Source organism: Rissa tridactyla, chromosome 2, assembly GCF_028500815.1.
Source record: "Rissa tridactyla isolate bRisTri1 chromosome 2, bRisTri1.patW.cur.20221130, whole genome shotgun sequence".
Taxonomy (NCBI): domain Eukaryota; kingdom Metazoa; phylum Chordata; class Aves; order Charadriiformes; family Laridae; genus Rissa; species Rissa tridactyla.
Genome location: NC_071467.1, coordinates 147,992,513 through 148,016,096, shown reverse-complemented (window position 1 = coordinate 148,016,096; position 23,584 = coordinate 147,992,513). Strand labels below are relative to the sequence as shown.

The window sequence follows — 23,584 nt, the reverse complement described above, 5'->3', positions numbered from 1 at the left end:
ATATTTCATTTACAACTGGTATGGTTAATAACATCCTTATTCTTACTTCCATATTGTCGCTGCTGCTGGATTTCCAGGAGAGGGAAGGGAAGTGGCGTGTAACTTTTTGCCTAATGCTTTTGGAAGTAATTCTTCCCTCCTTGCTTTCTGTGCCAAAAATGAAAGCCGGAGGTATTCTGTGTTTTCTGCAGCCTATGATGGTCGTCCTGGGCACAGTGATGGTGTGTCTGCTCTTGCTCGTGTCAGTTGTCTGCTTCTGTTAGAAGCTTGTTAGGAAGGCATGGAATTTGTAGGGAACTACTAAGCTTAGGTCTTTTGAAACATATCACCCCCAAAGATGGAAGAAAATTAATAGAAACGGGTTTGTTCTGTTTTTTTTTTTTTTTGTAACTAATTTTGAGGTAAAGAATGGACTGCTGGAGACCTCACCTACTGTGTCAACCATTAAATTAAATATATTTAGGAGAAGAGAGTGAATGCCTGATGCAGTTATGGACCATACTGTACAAGTCGGGGGGGGGGGGGGGGGGGCGGGAAGAGCAACCAAAACCAAACAAACCCCCCTCCCCGCCCCCAGAATCTGTAATCGCCATCTGTTTCTTGGATGATTACAAGCTGATCTAAAAATTTAGCAGCGCCTGACTTCTCAATGGCACTTGCTGCCTAATAAGCAAGTGGAACAATAAGAATACATGGATCAAATGACACCCCCCAGCCCCCCCCCCCCCGGCATATTGCAGAGTACATCAGAAAGAGCACACTTTCCGTGGGTGAAGATTTCAACAGATAATAAACTCCATGACTGCCGTCAGCTGCTCATGTGAGGCAGCGTGAGCCCGGTGCTGCTGTTGCGCTCTCGGCTCTGGCTCGATCTTTTTAACAACAGTGGAACAAGACAAGGACAGAATCATGAGAGCGAGAGCGGTGGGACTCCTCTCTCCGCCAGCGCAACTCCTGGACTCATTCACTGATACAGTTAGGAGTGGGGAGGGGGGAAAAAGGTGTGACATGTAAATGCATCTTTCCCCCTCATACGTACCAGGGTCTCTTTGGTCACGTTAGGAAATCCTCTGTATCTCTACAGAAAGCTATAAAACGTCAGTGCTTTTGTCATTTTTCAGCTAGCATGCTTGTTTTTTCTGTTACAAACTTTTATCCGGGCAAATATGCAAATAGCTCACTTATTCAAGCCTGTCCTTATGTTTTAGCATGGCTCTGGAGAGCTTGTTAGGTAAATGTGTACCTGCTCGGTTCGTGGCATAAATCAAGTTTCTTAGTATTGACTTACCTAGCCTCTCTCCGGAGAACTTCCTATCCTGAAACATTGTACATCTAGGAAAATGACACTGAAAAGTACTTATTGAGTATATCCTTAGAAAGATTAAACTCAAAATAATTAAAAACTAGGTTGTGCCTTCTGGAATATGATGTACTGACTTATGTTTATGATCAGTTTCCTTTAAAGAGGCGGGGAATCCACAAAACCAAACTCACAGCACTTACTACTAGCAATATATCTTCGTAAGTTATGGGAGCTGATAACTTCTGGGTTCATATTTTTAATATACCCATAAGCGATGATGGGACTGGTGAAACCCCGAGGACGTGGAACTATAACGTTGACTCATGGCATCAGCTGTCGGCACAACAGGTTGGTTGGGAACCATCTTGAGATGGAGAGGGCTGCTTGGACGTCGTGTTGTCAATTGTGTTCATAGTATTTGTATTTCATGCAGAATGTCATTACTGCAAGTGTGGCTTTTCAAAATGACTGAAACAAAATAAAGCTAAAGTTCCTGATCTTAGAGTTAACTCGAGATTTGTAGCAGTGAGCTTGGGAAAAAAACCCCAAACCTTATTAATTGTTTAATGGCCGTGGTGGTAGACTACATGGGAGAAGGCTCTTTCGAAGAAGCAGGAAGAAACAATGTATTAAAAAGCATTGATTACAGCAGAGCAGGTAATAAAGCAATTAAAACTATTTTAAATAAAGTCAGCTGGGCACGCAGCCCAGATGTTTGTATATAGAAGGAAGTAGAACAGGAAGAGCTATTTATTGAAAACTTGGTTCTTTTTTGGGTGTCAGGCGCTGTGTGCTGCAGAAATTAATTTGGTACTGCTTTTGCAACTGAGTGGATGGACTAGTAAAAATACAAATTGTAAATATTTATTGTGGTTCAGTTAAAGGTAGTAGACATTCCTGTATGAAATACAGATGGGAGTGATACTTCATGTCCTTCTCTGAATTATTGATAGGGACATGTGCAATAGCCCCTATTAGGGAAGAGATGGGAAGAGCTATGGAAAGAGCTCTGACAGCAGTTTCACAGCTACTTTCTGTAGTTTCTTCCGCTCCACAAGATAAGGTGCTGCAAAGGCTAGAGTTGGGGGTTTTTTTTGCCTATAGGTTTTCGAAACTGAATTTCATTAACCACGGCGGGGAGGGCTGGACAATGTTCATCAAAGCAAACAGGCGGCACAAATTTGTTTTGCTGACTCAACTTTGTCATTCTATTTGAGTGTCCTGTACCAGTTCCCTTAAGAAAGAGTCTCTAGGGGATTATTTTTTTAAATTCCTTGCTCATTAAAGCAGACACTTGTATTATGCCCATTGGCCAGAGCCTGGTAGGTGTTTATTTTCCTCCTGTAGTTTCAGGGTGACCAACCTTGTTTAATATAACTGACTCACCTCATTATGCAGTTCCTGCTGTACAGTCCTGTTTTCTGTGCTTCCTTGAAACCATCTTGTGCCGTAGGGTTCCATAGGTTAGCTGTAGGTTATGCTGCTTCATGACGTCTTTAGAGTACGGTGAAATTACCTGCTTACAGATCCTCAGTGTGATCTCGCCAATGCGAAGCGCTCAGAGTTGTAGTCATGTTGGCTTACAGATATCTTGACTTGTTGCGAGGTTAGTCATCTTTGTTGTTGAACTATGAGGTTTTAAAGGCTTGAAAGAAGTACACGTTCATCTTCATTTTCTCCTGACTTTTAAGTGATGATGACTACTGTTATGGGTAATGGACTCCAATATGAATTCATTATTTAGTGTTTACTCCCAAGGCCTATTTCCATGTTTTTCTACTTCTTGATGCTTACTATTCAGGTGTCTAACAAGTCTTGATTTCTCTTCCTCATTTCCGCTGTTGGTAAAGCACAAGTTTGCACTTGGCAAAACAGCTCAAGCAGTCTAAGAAATTGCTGCCGCCGCTCTGGGATGGTAATGACAAACCTTGTTAGTTTTCATGGTCTGCATCCTGGTATGTGCTGAAATGGGCTAGCTTTGAATTGTTGAGATGGTAACTTCTTGCATGTGGCTTGCTATGTGAACATCTGTCTTACGATCTTCCTAGAGAGCCTGGGCTGCTCTATAATAAGTTAATTAGTTTTGTGTTGAGAGATTGTTTAATAAGGGTGTTGTGAAAATTGTTTGAAGTAGCTGAATGCTGTAGTGATGGCTGTCACAAACTGAAAAGAAAACATTAGCTTTGTCTTCAAAGAGCGGGGTTGAATAGTTTGCAGTAGAAATACTTAATGGCCATACACCTTTTAGAGTACTTCTTTTTCATCAGACTTGGTGAACAACTACCTTGTGTACCAAGGCAAGGTAATTAGTCTAATCCAGCTCTTTTATGCGCACTGTAAGTTCCCAAGGCAACCTTAATATTCTTAACACAGCTGTGAGCGTATGCATGATCCTTTTAGATTGTAAGACAAAACTGAAAAAAAATCACATTCCCTTATGTGGTATTATTAGAAAGCCTGTGGAGCTCCTTGGCGAGGCTGGGACATACAGAACCACCTTGCAGCTGCTTGAGCTAATCGGTTTAATCTGTCACTTTTCCCAGTCTCTCTCTTGATGCCTTGGACATACACTGTCTCACCTCTCACGACGGTGCTATTCCTGTGTTTGCGTTTTATCAAACAAGTCTCTGCCACTCCAGTCTTCCTGGTTAACAAGTTCAGCCGTATCTCTCTTCCTTATCAGTCATTACCCAGTTCCAAAGTAATAATCCAGCAAAAATAATACATTTTGAGGAGTTTTTAATGGACCGTAATTCACTGAAGTTCGTTGTCCAACCGTGCAAACAGTTGTGCTGGCACAAAGAATGTGGAGTTGGTGGGAAAGCAGAAAAGGTGGGGCAAAATGACCTGTGTGTGAGGAAGTGCCCGTTCGTGCCGGCTGAAGGTTAGTCAAACCCCAGCCTCCACCGTGCCGAGGCCAGCTAGAGCTGGGGCTGCTGGAATTTTTTCCGCTTTCTCTCTGGCTTTGGTCTGATCCTATGGTAAGTTCCTTCAGGGAGATGCGGTAGATGAAAAACTCATGCAGAAGAGTGAATAAGTAGGGGTTTTATACCACAACAGGCCGTATCCACGAGTGTCGGCCCCAGCTCTAAAGAGGAGCCGCAAAGACGCTGCGGGGAGAGTGGAGGGAAGAGGCTGATCTATGTGTACTTTAGGGTGAGTTTTTATAGTTGCTTAGGACAGTTGAAGGGACTCAGATAGCTCTGGTGCATGCTCTTTGACCAGTGATCTATCTACACCTGAATTTTCGTATTTGGTAGCCTGGCATTATACTGTTGCCCACAGTAAAAAAAGACTCAAGTAGAGAACTCTCGCTGTGGGATTCTGCACTTTCAACACAGAGACATTTCTCAACTCTTTTAACATTTTGAAATAGTCATGTGTTTTGTAAGAGACAGAACTGTCTATATTGTACCTGTTGGTCTCTGGTCATCTCTTCAGTCTTGGTTGTTGGAACATGCTGAACCATCTAACCTCATAATTTCTCTATCAAGGTAGAGGGTAAATGTCTTTAGAAAAGTTGTAATGGCTTCCTGGGGGATGAAGTTTTTGAAGTTGCCTTTAGAGGTAAATACCAGCATTTGGAAGACCTTCTAAGCAATAGTAACTCTTGAGAATCCTACCTTAAGTGTTCTCTTGTAGGATCCCAAGCCTGTGGCTGTAGCAGTCACTGACTCTCTTTTTTTTTTTTTTTTTTTTTTTTTTTTTTTTCTCCTTTTGGGGGAGGAAGAGAGGAAAATACCCAACTTGGTTAGCCTAAGACTAGTCAAAATAAAGCAGCTTAGTAACAATTTTATTACACTGAAGGGAAACTGAGCAATATCTGATTAGCTTGTGGTGCCAAGCCTCAATAATTGTTATTAAACTAATAATTCTGATATAATGCCCTTCATCTGTGGCATGTCCTGTTGCAAAGTAGACTTGAAGCTGTTTTTCAGAGTTTAGTTCTGCGTTGGTCGTGTTGCCCTGTTTTTTGTAGACCCTTGCTAGATCGTTTGGGTACCAAAGCCACTTTTGGTACAGCTGGTTCTGGTGTCGCGGTGTTGCTGGCTGTGTTTCTATTTGTTCAGTGTACTTGTTTTCTTTTTTAGCTGTGTAAGTTGCCTGTAAATAGAGCATGTGTTACGGTGCGGTGTGACCCCCATTGTGGGTTGGGTTCTGGATGATTATGACAGAAAACTTTCTAGAAGAGCTCAGAGAGAAATACTCTTTAAGTACGTAGTTGTCAGGGCCTTTACAGTGTGCAGGCCTGTTGTATTATGCTTGCCTGGAGGTGAGCAAAAATGAGAAGACTGGCATAACAAAAGCAAGGTTGCTGATCTCTGAGCTTCCTGCTTCAGTCTTTCTGGCTTTTTGTATTTTGATCTGAATCTAGAGCTAGTTTTGGGAGCCAAATTGCAAAATACCAAAACCTGAGAAAGCAGTTGAGTTGAGGAATGGGATATCTATTTTTATTTTTGTTTTATATTTTGAAGTTATGATCCTAATACGGTGTTCTGGTTATTTTTGCTTCTATGGAATTCTGAGAACAGTGGCAGGAACACTTGCGTTCAGGGTAGTAGTTCTAAAATTTGTGCCTCTTTAATGAAGTATTGCATAATTTTGTTTTGCAAATAACGAATACAATCACTAAGATGCTGTTTGGGTAGATCTCTCTCCTCTGGAGTTTGTATTTAAGTACTATTCTGTTTATAGGGGTTTTCTGTAACCTTTCCCATCCTGAAAGAAAAATAGTGTGATCTCTTCCATGCTTACTCAAACAGCATATATAAAGATATACAACTCCAGTTTTAAAGATGATATGCAAATCTGTTCTTGATTCATAAAGTGCATATCTGAGACTGCTTGGTCCAAGTAGTGATAATATTTAATGGCTTATACTTGAATTAAAATTATTTTTACTGTAAGTCCTTGAAGAGGAAGTGTTTTATCAACACGTTCTGTCTCAGCTGGCTATTCAAAAGAGCTGGTTGTCTTTCTGGGAAAGATAGCGGTCTCAAACAAGCTGACTTCACTGGAAAGCCCTTACCCGTCCTCCTCCTCCTCAGTCACTGCAAACTTGCAGTTGGAGGACTCAGAAATGACTCACAGGAACTGAGATGCAGTGTCAGATGCTCAGCGAGGTGCAGCAGCTCGGCAGCAGCTTGGGGCTGATCAAACTAGGGTTTCCCTGCTGCTCTCGATGTTCCCCCCCCTCCCTTCTGGTGATAATACGGGTAGCAGAGGAGGACTGAAGAGAAATTTTTCTGGCATCATTATCCTTTTGGGTCAAAAGCAGAATTGTCAGACCTAGTGAGTTTTCAGTCAGACTCATGCTGTGCTTGCAGTCTGTGGCATGTAAACCAGCCTTCTCCTGTGCTTGCACAAGGGACAGGACCAAACAAACAAGAAAAGCTTTTCTGGATGTTCCCCCAGCCCACGGAAGACAAGTGGTAAGACTGACTTACAGAAACAAAATCTTAGTGCTTGCTAACAAACACACATACCTGGTAGCAGGCAAAAAAAGCACTGCAGCCACTGTTTTCAGAACCTCTTTGCTCATTTCTATGGATGCAGGGAGTTCCTGATATAGCAGTTTCTCCAGCTGTTATTTTGGGCTTCAGCTGATTCAACAATGCTGCTGTCTGTCTCCTACCTACAGCTGCAGGCGGTTGTAGCTGGTTATTTCGTTTGAGTGAGCAATGTCCTTTGGGCTATGTTGGCTCAGGGATGTTAATAGGGTTCAGATGTCTCTGGGCTCACAGAATCCTGTGCTCCTTGTCCCTCCTCAGCATGTTCTTTTGCAGTACATCAAAGCAAAACAGCACTGAAGTCTTGAGCATCTTGAATCTTGCTAGTGCTCTACACCTATTTCTTGGTTGAAGGTTTTTTCCTTTTCTACCACATGTCCCAGTTACCATTTGTCAGGATTCCTGTCCCCCCTCACCCCACCCCCAGCAATTATCTGAGGTTGGCAGTGGTGGTTTTAGTTCACTTTTCAAGCCAATTACTCTACAGATACTGTTTTGTACTTGCTGAATTTTTCAGAAAAGGTATATGGCAACTTTCTCCTTGGAAGGTGTCATATGGTAGGATATTTTTTAATATTCTTGTCTTGTTGAGGAAATCTTTCAGGCTTTCATATTTAAGTTATCAACTTTTTCATTTTCTGGTGAATGACTTCCTAAGGTTTTCTGGTTGAACATGACTTGCTTCACAATAAAGGCTGAGCACCTAAGAATTTACTGGAAAAGCCTGAAAGAAGTGGTTCTTCCTGCATGATGCGTTGATCACCTGAAAGATGAAGAAGGTCCATTGGGATGTGAACAGTGGTAACCCTTACAATGGGCTTTTCTTGCTAACTAATCTGGAGTGATGTGCCTGAGGTCTTGTTCACACCATTATGAAGGCCCTTCAAAATGCAAAGACTTTTCTTTACTGAAAAGCCATATTACTAACCATTTTACAGTAAAACGTATGTAATGACAGGTAATTTGGAGGGTGTCTTTGTGTTCCTGAAGTGGCTAAGCCATCCTTATGTTACTTGGCATGCAAAAATGCTTGTTTATCTACATATCTTAAGAGTTATTAGGGACAGGAATACATTCCTCTTGTTTGGCTTTGTCACAGGATACCATACTATTTTTGTGGCATAATGCTGAACGAAAGTTCAGAAATCAAGTTTAATTAAGAACAGAGGGAGCTGAGGGTTACAGAACTATGGCTAGCTGGCAGACAGTAACTCCGTCACTTCAGTAGCTGTTGCTATGTCTGCGTGTTTACCTCAATAGCAAGGCGGAAAGTAATTTCAAAACTGCATTCATAGCTTAAGGGAGCCCGTGTTACTCTGCTTGCAAAGTGGAATTAAAATGTGATGGTTTAAATCAATGTGTATTAACTTTCCGTAGTTGAGTTGGCTGAGGGCGTAGACATCCTTGCACTCAGCTGGGAAGTAAGACCTGAAGCTGAAGTAACTTGCTTGCTTTTATTTGGGACCCCTTTCTGAACAGAAGACATCAACCAGGAGATTTGTGTCACATATAAACACATAACTAATATTTCAGGGTTGCTTGTTCTTCAGTCAGACTTGCATTCTGACCAATATTAGCTTCTTGATAAGCAAAACCGAAAGGAACCTGAATCATCTGTGTCGTGCTGATATGTGTCTTGTGACACACGTATAGCCTGTTCCTCAAAGGAAAAAAGGGGAGGTGTTTGAAATGTTCTGTGAGGGTTGGACTTACTGGTCAAAGACTTTGAATAGGGTTAACTTGGGAGACGAACCAATTTCTGACACGGCAAGAACTGTTAAAATATAAAAAAGCCAAAGCCCTTTGTTAAAGGAAGAACATAGATTTGGTTGTGTAGAGTTCTCAAGATGGAAGTGGCGCGGCTGCTCATCAAGACAAGTGTTTTTACTGCAAAGACTTCCCTGCCTTTCTTCACCTGCTACTGAAAACTGACTCAGTGGGGCGAGCTGGCGTGCATCGCTTGGATGATGAAACTTAACACTACATCTCCAAGAAGCAACAGGGAGGGCTGAGATAGTAAGGCATGATCCTTAAGCTCCGTGTTCTCTGGTGCTTACCATTGCTACCCGAGCTGACCAGTTTGAGCTCAGAATTGGTTTGTCAGATTCATGCTGGCTATGTTTTGTGCCAGTTTTCCCCTTATTTGATAGGCTAAGGAACTGAACCCTAAAATAAGGTTTTCGCAGAAGTTACTGTTGTGTGTCACCTTCCTTGCCACCCAGCTCTGCTGAGGGATGCAAAAACTCAGCTTTCCAGGTACTACCGAATATATCCGAAGCTTTGCTCCCTGATTCTTATGCACCCCACTTTTTCCATCCCAGATTGCACTGTGGGATAATAGTAGTTGTCTAGTGTGCGGAGTTATGTTTTTCCCTCTCCTCATGTGCTTGATCTGCCAAGTATTTTAAATACAGTTCTGCAGGCTGTAACCACATAGGGTACATAGTTTATGAAAATGATCTCTTTGTTGTTGAAATGTATTTAGTCCAGGAATGCTAAACCTTGTTATAGTATTGTTGTTGATGCAGTCGTGCTATACAGTAATCTCCCTACAACTTGTGCCAAACTCGTTAACCGGTCTTTGAAAAACAGGCATGTGTCTGACAAAACTAACTTCCAGTTAGTTTTAGCCAAGTTTTCAGCTATATCTAATGGCTTAGAGCTTGAGGTAGGGTGGGCAGAAGGGGTCCAGTCCCACCTTCTGCATTTGATTTTGTTTAGGATTGTTTTACCGTAATGGCTCTTCCAAATTGAGGCTTTATAGACCACTTTTTCAACAAGCCTGACAAACCAGGAATGAAAATGCTTGGCTCTTAGACTCTGTGAACATAAAATAGTTTGTGCGGTGAGTCACAGCACTACCACTGCATAACAGAGGGGAGCTTGCAGTTTTTTAATATTTCAGGGTTTGTTTTTTTTTTTAGAAATAGACTAGGCAAAAGATTGCTATTGTTGAATTTAACTGTATCTTCCAGGACAGAACAGCTGATTTCCTGCCTAATTAACCTATTGCTTTGTGAAGTGTTCTCTAAAGCCTTGAGAATCCTGTGCATGTACATATATTTGCTGAAGTAAAGCAAGGAGGAAGGTGCTCTGGAGAATCTGACTGGGGCTTCTGGTGGAGTTGGCAGGATTCGCTGCTGCGCTAACTGCCTGTTTCACAGCTCCCTCTGTGAGCAGGCAGCTTTGCAGCTCCTTCGGGAAGGCATATCGAATAAAACAGTTATAGAAATGCAGGCAAATAAATCCAGCCTAGAGCTCTGCTCCTAGGCCAGTCACCCTGCTCTGGTTATGGGCAGCGAAATCTGTGCTTACGGGGTGGATGTCTAAAGCTTCGGAATGGTAATTGCCACCGAAAATCTGAATTAAATAAAAAATAGTGCAAGATTGCTTCAAGGCTGAGTTAAGCTTACAACCAATGGAATCTCTCCACAACATCATTAATCGTCTTTTAACTGTCCAGGCTATGACTTCAGAATTGTTGTGTTGCTTTACTGGAAATATAAAATATTTCCTGTGTATAAGCATCTTTACACAAGTGATGTTTTCTTTGTCACTTAGCTCCAGCACTCTGAAACTGAAGGCATTTAATTAATCTTGTTAACTTTGCACAGTGATTTACTAATGAACTATTTCAATTATTTATTAGCTCTTTTTTCTTTTTTTTTTTCCCCTTTCCAAGGGGTACTTAAGGTCAGGAAGCATGAAATGACTAACCTGAAGCCAGTAATGCTGCAGTGTAATGACTTTGCTCCTAAAGATTTCCAGAGATCTAAAGCTGGCATTGCACCTTCCCTCTCTCCATCTGGGAGGGGGAGAGTGTTTCCTAGGACAGAGGGGAATTTTATTTGAGGGTTTACATGTTTTTGGGTGCAGTTTTGTTTCTCCGATTTCTGGCCAAGTTTTTTTTTTCAATAAAGGCGTGGCTTTGTTGTCAGAGTGAGCAAATGGGATGGAACAGCAGGGCAGGGGGGGGGTCCTGCCTAAAATCTCTCCTTCCCGTGGTCAGGGGACAGCCCCTTGGCCAGCAGCCCAAGCGTGGCCGTGTGGCCACCAAGTCTGCCCTGGGTCCTGCTGAAAACTCATCCTCTCTGGAGGTGGGAAGAGTGGAGAGGACAGGGATGGGATGCGAGTTGCTCTTTCCTTTTTTTAAAGAAAAAAAAAAAGTACAAAATGACTCTTCATGTCCTTTTTAAGCACTGGTAGGAGCAGTTAGTGGTCAAGAGAGCACGTTGGGAGTTGGGCTGTGTGATTCCTCGCTGTAGAGGAGAAGCTGAGTCTTGCTCTAAGCCAGCTGCGAACCAGATCCTCTTCTGAGCTGTACTGGTTTCTCTCCCTGCACAGAGGCCGGTGACTTTGAAACTTGGGAAAGTGTTACTTCTGGTGATGCTCAAGAGGAGGAGCAACAGAAGAAAAAGTGAAATCTCTAAGTCAGCTGCTACTTGAAGTTTCTGCTGCTTAAGACTTTACCAACAGACTTATACTAATAAGCCAGTTTATTCTTGAGCTTGTTGTCCTCTAACAACAGACACCAGATTCTGTCTGATCAGTCTCTTCTAATTAGCTTCACTCCTCTTAACATTTAATCAATATTGCTCTTTCTCTGTCATGAAAAGAAGCAGTAAAATCTGATGACTCTGATATTGCCAGTTTAAATATCAGTTTCTTAGTGGAAATGCTTTTCAGGCATATTTGCAGCAAATGCTACTCAGCTAAAGTATAAAGGAAATTAAGGTGTAGTCTCTGTATGGGAATTTGTTTAAAAAAAACAAAACACCCCCCCCCAAGTTTTGGAATACAGATAGTCCTTATCCGTGGTAGCTTTTGGGGCTCTTGGAAGTGCTTCTGGTTGTCCCAGTGGGAGACACTGACATCAAGTCTGAGTCTGTTGCTGAACCTAAAAATGAATGTATTGGACTTAATCCATCTTGGTATTCTGGTTTTAATGCTGTGGTTTTTGCAGTAAGTGGTAAAGAAATCTCAGCAAACTGTTCTCCTGCATCTTTGTCAAGAAATGGGAAAATTATTGTGTTCTTTTTTTCAATTAGTTCTCTGATGACACTCCTTCCTGGCATTATGTGAGACTATGGAAAATCTTCTTTCTACAGAAAAAAAATTGTATCCTTTTTTCTGTGCTTAGAATCTCTTCCCTTCTATTTTTGAATGTGCATCTCTCATGCTTGTGTGGCTATGTCCCTTTCTGCTTGTGTGGCTATGTCCCTTTCAAGTCTAGTGTTGTGTCTTAGTAAATCTTTCCCCCAAGGGACAACTTATGCTTACTGTGAATAACAATTTGCCCTATAGGTAATGCTACGTTAGATTGTTTGCATCTATATGTCTTTAGGGAATGTGACTATGTGTTCCTGGTTGGATTCTTGGAAGGGATAACTTTAACCTGTGGTTCGGTTTTAAATGTTACTTCACTTTTACCTCCTTTCGGCAGCAGGAGTTGTTGGTCTTGGTCCTGTTCTTTCCTTCCTTTTTTCACTGTCCTCAGTGTTGGACCCTTGGCCAAGCTGTTTTAACTTACCAAATCAGCAGGAAAAGTATCATTTTGGGGAGGAGGAGATATTTTTAGGAAATTAAGAGGCAGTGCAAAAGGGGTAGGCAGGACTGCCCGGCAGGGAGCAGCTGGGCAATGAGTGTCCCCCTCACCATGGGAGCGAGATGTTGGGTTTGGTGTCTCGCATCCCTTCTGCCTCGTTCTTTTCAGTTTTAACTTCAGCCATGCTGGGTACACTTGCAGACTCTCACAGCGGTACTACTCTATAGCTGTCTTGAGCAAGCAGGTATAATGTTTACATGGGCAGAAAAGGTAAAAGGCCTCTACTTGAAACGACACACATCTTTTCTGTGCAGCTACAGCGTGCTGCTGTGTGTTCTATATGGTACATCTAGTAGTTAACTGGTTTACTTAAAAAAAAAAAAACAAAACAAAACAAAAACAAAACAACACTTCTCTTCTGCAGCTACTGCTGTCCAACACACCGTTTTAATTTGTGTCTTTGTTCAGACAGGCATAAGTCTCTTCTCTGTGCCACTCCAATAAAAAATGTGCTTCAAATTCAAGTGGTTTCTCCCCTCAGTGACCTATTTGTCTTTTCTTATGTGATCTTTCTACTAAACTGTGTCCCATCAGTACAAATCGCAGCAGATCAGCAGCACTACCTGTGGTATAAGATAAAGGGGTAAATAACTCTGATGAAGCCCCTTCTCAACCGTGTTTGTGGTTTTAATAAAAGGAGGCCCAGTTCCTACTGCTTAGTTCATGCTGACTCTGGTATTTGTCTGATCATCCAGTAAATCAATTCAGTTTGTTAAAAGACCAGAGATGAATCTGGCAAGAAGTCTGTGTTTTAGGCTTTTGTTTTGATCTCGTTTTTGCTGGGTTCATAAGCTGAATCGACTTGCTTTCTTATCGAAGGGGTTGGTAGAGAGGGGAAGAGGAGGTGAGACTCTTCCCGCTTGCCAAGTGGCAAACCATGTCATTTGGCTCAGCGGAGAAGCAAGAGGCTGGGAACCCGCCGCCTGAGCTGATCTGACTGCTGGGTGCTGCTTGGGGCACCCTCCACTAGCTGAGCTCCACAAAAGGTCTCTCAAATGCCAGCGGGGTGGGTGGCTGGATCTGGCTGTCAAGATGGCTCAAGTGGCCATCGAGCTACAGTCAGAGATGATGAACAAAATTAACGCCGTAGTGCAGCATTGTGTTGTACAGTAGTCTTCTGAGTTTCAAGCAGTTATTCTGACAATCAGTATTTTCACTTCCTAATGCTGATAGGCTTCCATACATCAAACCTGATACCTGGCAGTACTTGTGTATTAATGTGCTTTCAAGACCAGATTCTAGGCTATGCATGAGTTACGATGCACCCACTTTGTGCAAATATTGTAGCTCTGCCTTTTCTTTAATGATGGCAGGTCTCAGTGTGGGCTTGAGGACTCTTCAGAGTTGAGTTGACTCCGCATAGGGCATGTGCATCAAATACTTCCAGAGTATTCTGGAACCGCTACTGAACCAGAGCGTTGTGTTCTGAGTTTGTTTTTTTTTCTACTATTGTTTCCGCAAGAGTAGTTTTACTCACGGCTATCTACCTTGATCTTCTTTTTCATAACCTGGATGTTTTCTGATACCTTAGATCAATAAAATACTGTTGTCTGAAGGTCTCCGGAGAGAATTGTGACTTCATGCATGTACAGTTGTTCGTGGGAGATGTAACACTCTCCAGCTTTCTTGGTGTGTGTCTGAACTAGCTTATCTCATTTTGATGTTGTATCATAAAGACTCTTAGTTACTGTGATTGGTTTTAACACTTCCTCCTCCTTTTGGCATTTTCTGCACAATGCTATTGTAAGAGCTATGCATCAGTGTATGTCGTGACTCCAATGAGCAGTAGACTTGGATGAGGTTTTTGGACAAGCATTGTGATGGTTGGCTCTAACAGACTTATAGACAGTGCTGGTAAGTGCTTGAGAACTTTCATTTTATCCCCATAGGTTAAATTTTGTACTTGAATTCAAATCTTGGATGCTAACTGTAGTTTGTTCATGTTAGGTATCACTAGTGCCTCGCTTTCCTATGGTTGAAGAAGTCTAGAAGTGTAAAGGCTAGTAGCAGCTTTGCAAAAGGTACCAAACATTTGAAACTCAGGTGATGTTGAGCATGTCTGTGTATGTCTGTAAAATGCAAATGTATTGGTGGTGAGGTAGACAGCTACTTTTTATGTGTACAACAAAAGAAAATTGTAAATACTGTACCAAAATTGGAGAATGGGCATATTCGAATACATCCTTGTAATTTCAGGGGACTTAAAATACTATCAGTGGTCTTGGCAGATGGCCAAGGGCACAGATGGCTTCTGGAACTCTTCCAGCTGCTAATGGAGTGTGGATTCTGATTAAATTTAACTGTGGCCGCTGAGTCTTGGTCTGCATGTTTCTGTATGTGTTAAAATGTATGCTTTTCTAATGAGTAATACTTCATTTAAAAATCTATTTCAATACTCAGAACAGCTGTACAGTATGCTCATGACATGGATCTCTCATATACGTTAAGCACAGTAAAGATTGAGACACCAGCATTATATGAGTGGGAGGATGCAGTCCACCATATCGCATTTTCTAGCTTTTAGCTGTTCTAAAAGCTTTAAAGTCTTTTTGTGTTGGCAGCCTCAAATCGTCCCAAGAAACACTGCTGCGTTAACTATATGCAGTCTGTCTGTTCTATTGTTGACGTAATTAACTGGTTAAAAAAGATAAAATCTAATATAGCTGAGTTGTGGTGTTGTGGATAGGGCCCTCGACAAGACCTCAGGCTTGTAGTCTGGACACAAGCCTGGATCAGTTGCCTGCTCATCCGTTTTGCTGTGGCTGAAATGGTTGCAAAGAAAAGGAATGGTAGGATGGTAGGGTGGTCCCTCATACTTCAAGATACGTCGGTGTAGGGAAGAACACATTAAAACAAGGTGGTAGGATGAGGTTATTCTTCTAATTTGGTAGAAATGGGAAATTTTCTCAAACTTCAGACACCAAAGAGTAAATGCATAAGAATTGGTAGGCTAATGTCAAAGACCAGTGCAGTTCCGCAAGTGCATTCCTGTTAAAATACTTAAAAAATGCTTTTTACTTTGGTGCCACAACTAGTTTGGGAGAAGGGGAAAGCAGATTTCTGTAGCATTTGTGTGAGTGCTGGTATGATCCTATGGAGTAGGTGGCTATACATATTGGATTAGTTCAGCTCTCTACGTGCAAATACGTTAGGATTGTATTTTTTTTTGCATTGTGGGTTTGTCAAGTCAAGAAGTCAATCTAATTGAATTCAGGAGCAGTACAAGGTGAGGTAATACTTTTTCTGGAAAACATCTTAGACAACCAATGCTAAAACATAACTGCATAAGTGTCTATAAAAAGGAATGGCTCTGCCTCAGTAAACTTGTGAAGAATCGTTGATGAGAAGACTTCAAATAAGGCTGTATCTGTAAGAGAAACAGTCGTCCATCTGAATGATTTGAGAAACTCCTTAGGTTCTTGGCTCCTGATTGGGTGGGTTTTGTTCCAAATTATTAATATATTGTTTTACAATACAGTGATGTAATTGCAGTGATGTCATATAGATAGGTTTTAGTGTCTCTGAACTGCCCTTGTCATTCCTTCAGTGTTGTTAAATTCTGCAATAAAATTTGCAATGTTTTAGTGTGCTATTACATATGCTGTGTTATTATAGAGGTCTATGAATTTTAAATAATGGACCTTTTAACTATGAAAAAATGATGGGTCTGATCCACTGCTGCATTTTCCTCTTCGGTCTTACTTTCGGTCCTTGCACCAGTTTGTAGTTCGTTTGCAAGCAGTTGGAAGTGAACAGGCAGAAGTCTATTGATGCAGAGCCAGGCTTCCCAGCGCCTGCTAAACTGCACGGTGTTTCTCCTGAGACTCCAGCAATACTTACCACAGCATATCTTTATGCAAGACTCCTGTGTCTTTGCTGTGCATTTCTTTTTCGTGCTGAAGAGATGAACAGAGACTGTATAGTGAGGGGAGGCTATCGTGTGCAGAATGGCACCTTGACTCTTACAGAAACGGGAATGTGTGTTGTGCAGAGGAGCGCGAAAAATGAAATCATATTAAGGCTAAGGCAATTATAAAACTAATCCTAAAGCTATGGGAGGTAAAACTAGGGAGCTGTGTCCTGACCCTTACTGGAAAAAAAAGCGTAAGTGATTTCAGTTACCATGATGCGGTGATCGTTCTGGATACACTTACTTCAGTGTGCTTTAAAGCCGATATTCAACTTCCACGTATTCAGTATTTCTTCAGACTAGAAGTCAAGTGTGAATGTCAGTTGGATGTTAAATATGCTGAGTACTAAAATCCTATTATAAACGCTGAGGTTTTGGGGGAAGACTAAAAGCAAGAGGTGAAGGGGGTCTGGGGGGAAGACTAAAAAAATCAAATTTATTTTTAGTATTTCTGAACTTCCCTTGTGTCTTGTGGGTAAATCAAGATCCTGCCTTCGCATTCTGGATCTACGAGGTAAACTTTTGAAATGCATTAGCCTCATTCTAAGCACCGCTATTCTAGAAATGGATGAGAACTAATTCTATAGCTAATGCAAATTTAATGTTGTGGTGTAAACTATACTGCTCATATCTCTTTTATATAAGAAGTGATGCACAGTCTGCAGCCTGTGGGTGGGAAAATGAACAAAATTAAGACTGCATGACACTGTTCAGGTCTTTCTAGTTCTTGTAGACTTTAACTGTTGTTGTTCAGCACAAGTTTTGTTTTATAATTTGAATGTAACTTTATAGTTTTTCTTATGTAAAGGTCTTCTATACATGGGATGATAGTTACCTGTCACTACAGTGTGTGTGCATGGCGTATATGAACTAACACCCGAAATGGGGAAAGAACAGTTGTTCTTGTATGTAGCTGGATTAATTTTTTCCAGAAGAGTTTCACTTCCCTGTCAAATCAGAACTGAGTGTTTTAAAGCCGACATGGTGTGTCAGGTAAATCTAACCTGAGTTAGGGGTTAGGGCCCTGAGTAGATAACACAAAGCACTCCTCTGTGAAGCTAGTGTTGTGAAGAAGCAACAAATGTGTGTTTAATATCATTTAGTGTTTCTTAATGTAAATCTCTTAATTGCGTAAGATTTTTTTCTTCTTTCTTTTTAAATCCTGGATTTAACTCCTGTTTTGCAAAAGTGACTTGGGGAGTCTTCCCCCCTCCCCTCCTTAGAGCACAAACCTTTAAAATAAAACAGTTTGGCGCTTCTCAGAGATGGCGATCTCTCCAGCTTGTGGAGCATCTTCTGTTCCTTCATGTTCTGCCTTCAGATTATCTGTGAAGGGATATTCTCCAGCGTATGGATAGTCCGTACCTTTTGCAAAACCACTGGCTTGCATGAAGCAGGGAATTTGGCTGGTTCCACCCCTTACTCTCTCAAAAAGCACCAAAAGGAGCAGCATCGTGCCCAGCGCCTGGCCTGGCCTGGCCTCTGCTTTTCCTTACTATGGAAATCACTGCAGGGGAGTGGGGGAGAAATACCAACTTAATTGCAGTGGTAGTTGCAGGAGGCAAGCTTGCTAGAGCAATACCTCTAATGTGTGGGTATTTCCAGCTTTCTCAGCATAGTGCTTTATAATTTCAAAGGCTGAAGTTGCCTTTTGGCTGATCAGAGCATTCATGTTCTAAAGGGCTCTCACTGCAACTGTTTCCTTACTGATGGAAAATGAAAGCAAGGTGAGGTTGAGCAGGGAAAATACACCAAAGGAAGGTGATACTCTGCAGCCAGTGGTTAATGTCTGCAGTGCACTCGCGTGGGTCTGGCTGCTCTTACCCCAAATTGTGTCAACAAGCATAAATGCAACAAATAAGTGTCTGAATAACCAAACGTATGTCTTCCTATACTTACCAAAGTGAGTTCTTATGACTTTTTTTAGTAATTTTAGATAATCCATTCTCTTGTCCCATCCTATCTTTTAGCAACTATTGAAAAAGACATGCTTTATCAAAAATCAAGGACTCTAGTTAAAATTAAATTTGTGTTATGTGGCTTCCCTCTCTTTGTGGGGAGGGAAGATAGGAAGGGACCATTTAAAAGGCAAAAAACCCCACTTCAGCCATGAGGTGCAATCTCTTAGTTTTTGCAGTTGGTTTCCTCTGCACTAAGTAATTCTTGGCATTTTGAATGTTCTGTAAGGGTTGGAGTATTTTCTCTGTGCTGGGATCTGTAGGTCTTTGCAGTCATTTGATTTGTGAGAATGCTGGTGTATATAGTTGCATTGAAATAAACACTCTATTATGCATGTCAGGCTTCTACCTGCTGATCTGAAATAGCTACGATGACCCCAAAAGACATACTGAAAATACATTTCTCCATGCTGTGATGTGTGTGGAACTTGCAGTCAAAAGTAATAGTTGCTTAGTAAGGCATCTTAAATAAGACTTTTTATAAAAAAGAACTTTTTACAAGGACTACACTGGAAAATGAAATATTGAGCTGTATTCTTCTCCCTGGTATAGCTGTAAAGCTCTTCGCGTTTTGTGAGTTGTCCCAGCTGGTATACAGCAGTGCCACCGATATCCATGACACTTAACTGCCTGTTGCTCACAGCCGGTTACTCAGTGCATGTACCTGACCAAAACAAAAACATTAACTTGCAATATCATCAGTTTTAGTCATAAAACATCTTCTTTTTTTTTTTTTACCTAAATTACTGATTTGTGCAATATATCCACAGATAAATTTGAAGCAGTTAGAGTAATCCGTTTTATGTGGAGTTAGCAAAAATTCCTGAGGGGCATGGGAGCTTCCATTGCAAATTTGTGTATAACAGTACATATGAAAGGATCAGGTTAAAGACAAGCAGTTACTAATTCCTTTAGGAAACGCTTCAGTTTACAATCTGTATAAATCTGATCTGCGGACTTAAATATGGCAAATACCTGCTGAAAATGGTCTTAAGTCTGCTCCCTCCTGGACTTCCCATCTATATTTAAACCAAGACCCTGACTCACTTGATTTACTTCTTTTGTTTTAGACCAGTTGCCTGCTGTTGTACAATGCTGAGACTGAATCTTCTCAGCTTGAGGCTTGGCTAATGAATGCACGGATGCGCAACGAGAAGCAGCGCTGCCCTTCTAGGGTCTGTGGCACCCTGATCGATAGCAGGAATCCCACTAAAAGGTAGACTTATGTTGGAAAGAGAATGAGATTCTCGTACTGGCAGAGAGATGATCTGGGTCTCAGGAGCTGCGGAGCGTTGGGCACAAGTGGTTTGACAGCAGCACTTGATTATCAGCCAGTAATTAATGTAAGCAGCTCACCTCAGCTTGAGTTGCTGTGCGCTGACTGCTTGTAGTGCAAGCTATTAGTTTAGCACCAGCTCTGGTATCTCCCTGCTGTCTTGCAGCCTCTTGGGCTTTTTTGTTTGTTTTCTGTGGTGGGGGGTTTTGTTTTTGGTTTTTTTTTTTTTATGTTAGTGCTCAGACATACCCGTTACCAGAAAGGATGATGGAGGTATTTCTTGTGGTTCTTTCTGAATGAAGTTCTTTCAACCTCATTTCAGAAGGTTGAAGAGGATGGTTCTGTTCATCTGCTTTTGACTGGTATACTCAGGAATCCTTAACTCTATATTCTAAACCTTTTCTGATTGTGAAGGAACTTCTCCAACAGGCAGAAAGCAAGAGCTCAGCTGCCCCCCTCGCCCTTCTTACATGCTTTCCACATGTGAAACTTTGTGCACAAGGGTGGTTCCTCCATACATTTGTCCCTCTGTCGGCTCTGCTCTTGCTTTGCTTCTGCTGGGGAGCCTGACTTTGGCTTCCTTCAAAGCGCCATCTTTAACAGAGAGGGAAATAGGTAGCTTTATCGCTTGCTTAGGAAGTAACCTATGGGATTAAAAGAGGAGCAGGTCAGATTTTCAGTTAGTGCAACACCATGTGTGTTTATGAACTGCTGACTTAGCTATATTCTCTTCCAGGGGAATCCTTTCCATTTCCCTACAAAGGGATTTCATCTTCCTTTCCTCCCTAAACTCCTGTACTGCTCCAGATTTCGAAATCATTGCATACTTAAAATGAAAATATGTGCTGGTACTTCTGTATCTCATCCCACAACTGTAAATTCATCAGTATTTAAAAGCCGGCACATATTTAGCCTATCTGCAAAAACTTTTTAAAATAAATGTGATAGCATTGACCTAATGCTTGTAACTAATCGTATCTTGGAGCACGAATGCACTGTTCCATCCTGACACCTCTTCTTTGACAACATGTTTCCCAGATCAGTCTTCTTTCTGTATAAAGCTTTTTGAAGCCTTTTAAACCTAACCTCGATTCAGTATGTGTGCCGTGTATGATCGATGTAAAGGCGCTGTCTCTCCGTTCAGAGTGGTTCACAAGTAACAAACTACTGCCGTGTGCTTGTTTCCTGCAATAGTCTGGGTTTGTAAACGAAATAAAGTGTGCTTGTTTGTGAATGGTTTTGTCTAGTTTGTCAATAATCCACACGGACCCTGTCTATAAGGGTATGTCAGTTGGTTTGAATTTATTGACTTTCATTGAACTACTCCACAGTCTGGATTATAAAATTGTAGAGTTGGGGGGAGGGGGTGTGTGTGTTGATTTGTTTGGGGTTTTTTTAAATTCACATATAAATTACTTATGTGGAAACAGGATTTATTCCAGTGCTGGTATCTTGCAGTGAGAGAAGGAGTTGGTGAACAAATAAAGTTTTTAATATATAAAATGGTTGCTGAATAAATATATTATTAATAATAAATATATTAAAAACAAAACCCATCTAAATAAACCATTCTGGCAGTGATTTAAGAGAGCCATAAATCTAACTTTATCAAATCCGTGTTTCTGTCTTTGGATTTTTTTTGTCCTCCCTTTTTTTTAAGGCATTGAGGCCTATAATTTAAGAGTCAGTGGAAGTGTCAGCTTGTGTAACATGAGTACAGTGGTGTGCACCAGCTGTGCTTAGTACACACTTGTTCGTCACACAGCATCGCTAGAAGAAATGGTAGGTGAGAGTGGACTTTTGTATTCTTTAAAGAAAGATTTAAGCCTTTCTAACCTTTTGTACATCACCACATACTTGTGTCAAAGTCTACTTCATTCAAAGAGATGCTATAAAAAAAGAGAGAGAAAAATAAAAGCTGCTTAAAAATAAAGTAATGAGACAGTTCTTAAATCTCTCAAGGTGACATGGACCATAGTGAAGGAGACAGATACAGGACATGGAGATCGTATCTGAAGCAGAGTGCCAGTGTGTGCCACCCAGCAAGAGAATTACAAAAGGGCAGAAGAAAGCTGGAGAGGATGAAGGAGACAACTAGAAGCAGGACAACTGCCTTGAAAACAAAAAAAGCCATTTTGAGATGATCCCTCACCGAAGTCTTTAAATGAAGCTAGTTAGCCATAGCATAAAAAGGGAAGGCCTTTGCATGCATAAATAATTCCCTAAAAGATAAAGAACATAGGGCAGAAGTAAATGCTTGGCTGTATCAGTAGAAAAAGTCACTTCCAGGCAGCACAAATTACTATTGGCATCTAAGATTTTCTAAGAAAGCTTGAGGTACAACGGCAAAGAGCCACAGAAGAACTCCAGTGACTGAATTTGCAATGTTGTAATTTATCAGAGTAGCTTCCCAAAAGTCACGCCTTGAGGAGGACAGCCCCAGTTCTGCATACGGAGTGATGGATGCTAAACTGGCCATAACCATTCGGGAGTGAGGCTTTGGTAGTATGTCAGCATTCACTAGGAGCCAAACAAGCAGTAGCTGTGAGTTAGTAGAAGAGGAATAAGGAGTAAGATAGAAAAGATTGTCATGATACTTTGTAAATCCAGCTTGCAGCCACGTTTTGAATGTTATATGCAAGAGGTACAGTAGAGCTTAAAGCTCAGTTTGAGGGCAACGAGGATGATCAAAGATACGGAACAGCTTTGACGTAAAGAATTGACTAAGAGTCAAGACTTCTCAGGCTGGAAAAATGATGACTGAAGGAGATGTCAGAAATCTGAAAATTCTTAAGTTAAACTGAGGCCTGGGTAGGAAACAATTTTTGCCTTTTTTTCATGAAAGACGTAGAAACCAGGTTCAAAACAACCAAGCGGTGGTTCTTGCAGCAAGCAGCCAAAGTCATTGCTGACGGGTACTGTGGATGCTAAACATCTATGGAAGCTCAAGGCTACAGTGGATGGGTTAGTAAGACTGACCCATTGAGTGGTACTAAATGCATAGAAGCTACCTTCTGTGCTATGCGGAAGCTGACAAAAGTTTCTTGTGTGTTCAGTTCTTACACTGCTCCCTGGGGTATTTATTTCCAGTCAGTGCCATGCAAAGTCCGGGCTAGATGAACTCTCCGTTGAACCACAGTATCTGTTCTTGTGCCGTGTTCTTGTTGCAGTGTGACCTTGAGGTGTATCTCAAACAGGACTGCTAAGGAAAACTGGGAGATCAGGTCTTTGAAAGTGCAGTAACTCAAGGTTGTTACTTTGATGTTTCCACTTCACTTTAAAAGGTGGATACAGAAGACTTTTTATAGGATTTTGTGCCTTTGGACCAAACATAATTCAAGTTTATCTAACATTTGTTAACATAGGACTCTTAATGTGGTTTCAGGAGAGATGCAAATTTAAGTTTTTAGAGGATATAAGCTAACAATCTTTATTTAATCTTTGATCACAAGTCATTGTGACGTACTGCAGACTTGCTGTCTATATTGCAGGAAGAGCACTGAATTTTAAACCATCAAGGTGATAGACATCTGCTTTGTCAATGATGAGTTCCTGCTATTCCAGTTCAAAATTAATATGTTTTCTGTATTACTTCTTAAATATCTTCAGCACAGTAGAAAATATAATTCTAATGATCTTGATGTAGTGAATTTGAAACCAATCCAAATACAGTTTTACTCTTGTTTTTATTGTTCCTTCTCTTGCTTGCCTTACAGGCTTTCCTGGCTAATTCTTTGCGGTTTGGTTATGTATTTTATATTTGTTAGTACTATTTTTATTCAGACTATTTTAATGATTGAGAAATGTTGCAATAAGTAGTTACTCGTGAGAATTTGCACTCGGGATGCTACTCTGATATAACGTAATGTCCCCTTCATCAGTTCAGCCTGTGAGACTTCAATCAGTTTTGTTAAACACCATACAAAAGGCTCATCACTGTGAGTAAGGGAGGCAGCTGATAATCAAGACCCGTGTTTAGTCTTTGCTTTACCATCTAATCTTGGTGCTTTCAGTTGTCCACC

General features: G+C 41.2%; 1 protein-coding gene and 1 long non-coding RNA gene across 7 annotated transcripts in view; both read left to right on the top strand.

Moving 5' to 3' along the window:
• PIP4K2A (phosphatidylinositol-5-phosphate 4-kinase type 2 alpha) overlaps nt 1–23,584 on the top strand; it is a 115,880-nt gene that overhangs the window by 3,457 nt on the left and 88,839 nt on the right. The window contains exons 1-2 of one of the 6 annotated variants that reach the window (XM_054189364.1): nt 8,851–9,069; nt 19,357–19,502. The exons of 2 other annotated variants lie outside the window; for them this stretch is intronic. The gene's annotated coding sequence lies outside the window, so the exon portion shown is untranslated. Of the gene's footprint in view, nt 1–7,371; nt 8,830–8,850; nt 9,070–19,356; nt 19,503–23,584 lie in introns of those variants that run through there. 3 more of the 6 variants (XM_054189363.1, XM_054189366.1, XM_054189365.1) reach the window with 3 other exon arrangements.
• Nucleotides 19,511–20,796, top strand: LOC128904740 (uncharacterized). Its single transcript, XR_008464621.1, has 2 exons — nt 19,511–19,629; nt 20,299–20,796. It is a non-coding gene; the product is annotated as an uncharacterized LOC128904740 (long non-coding RNA).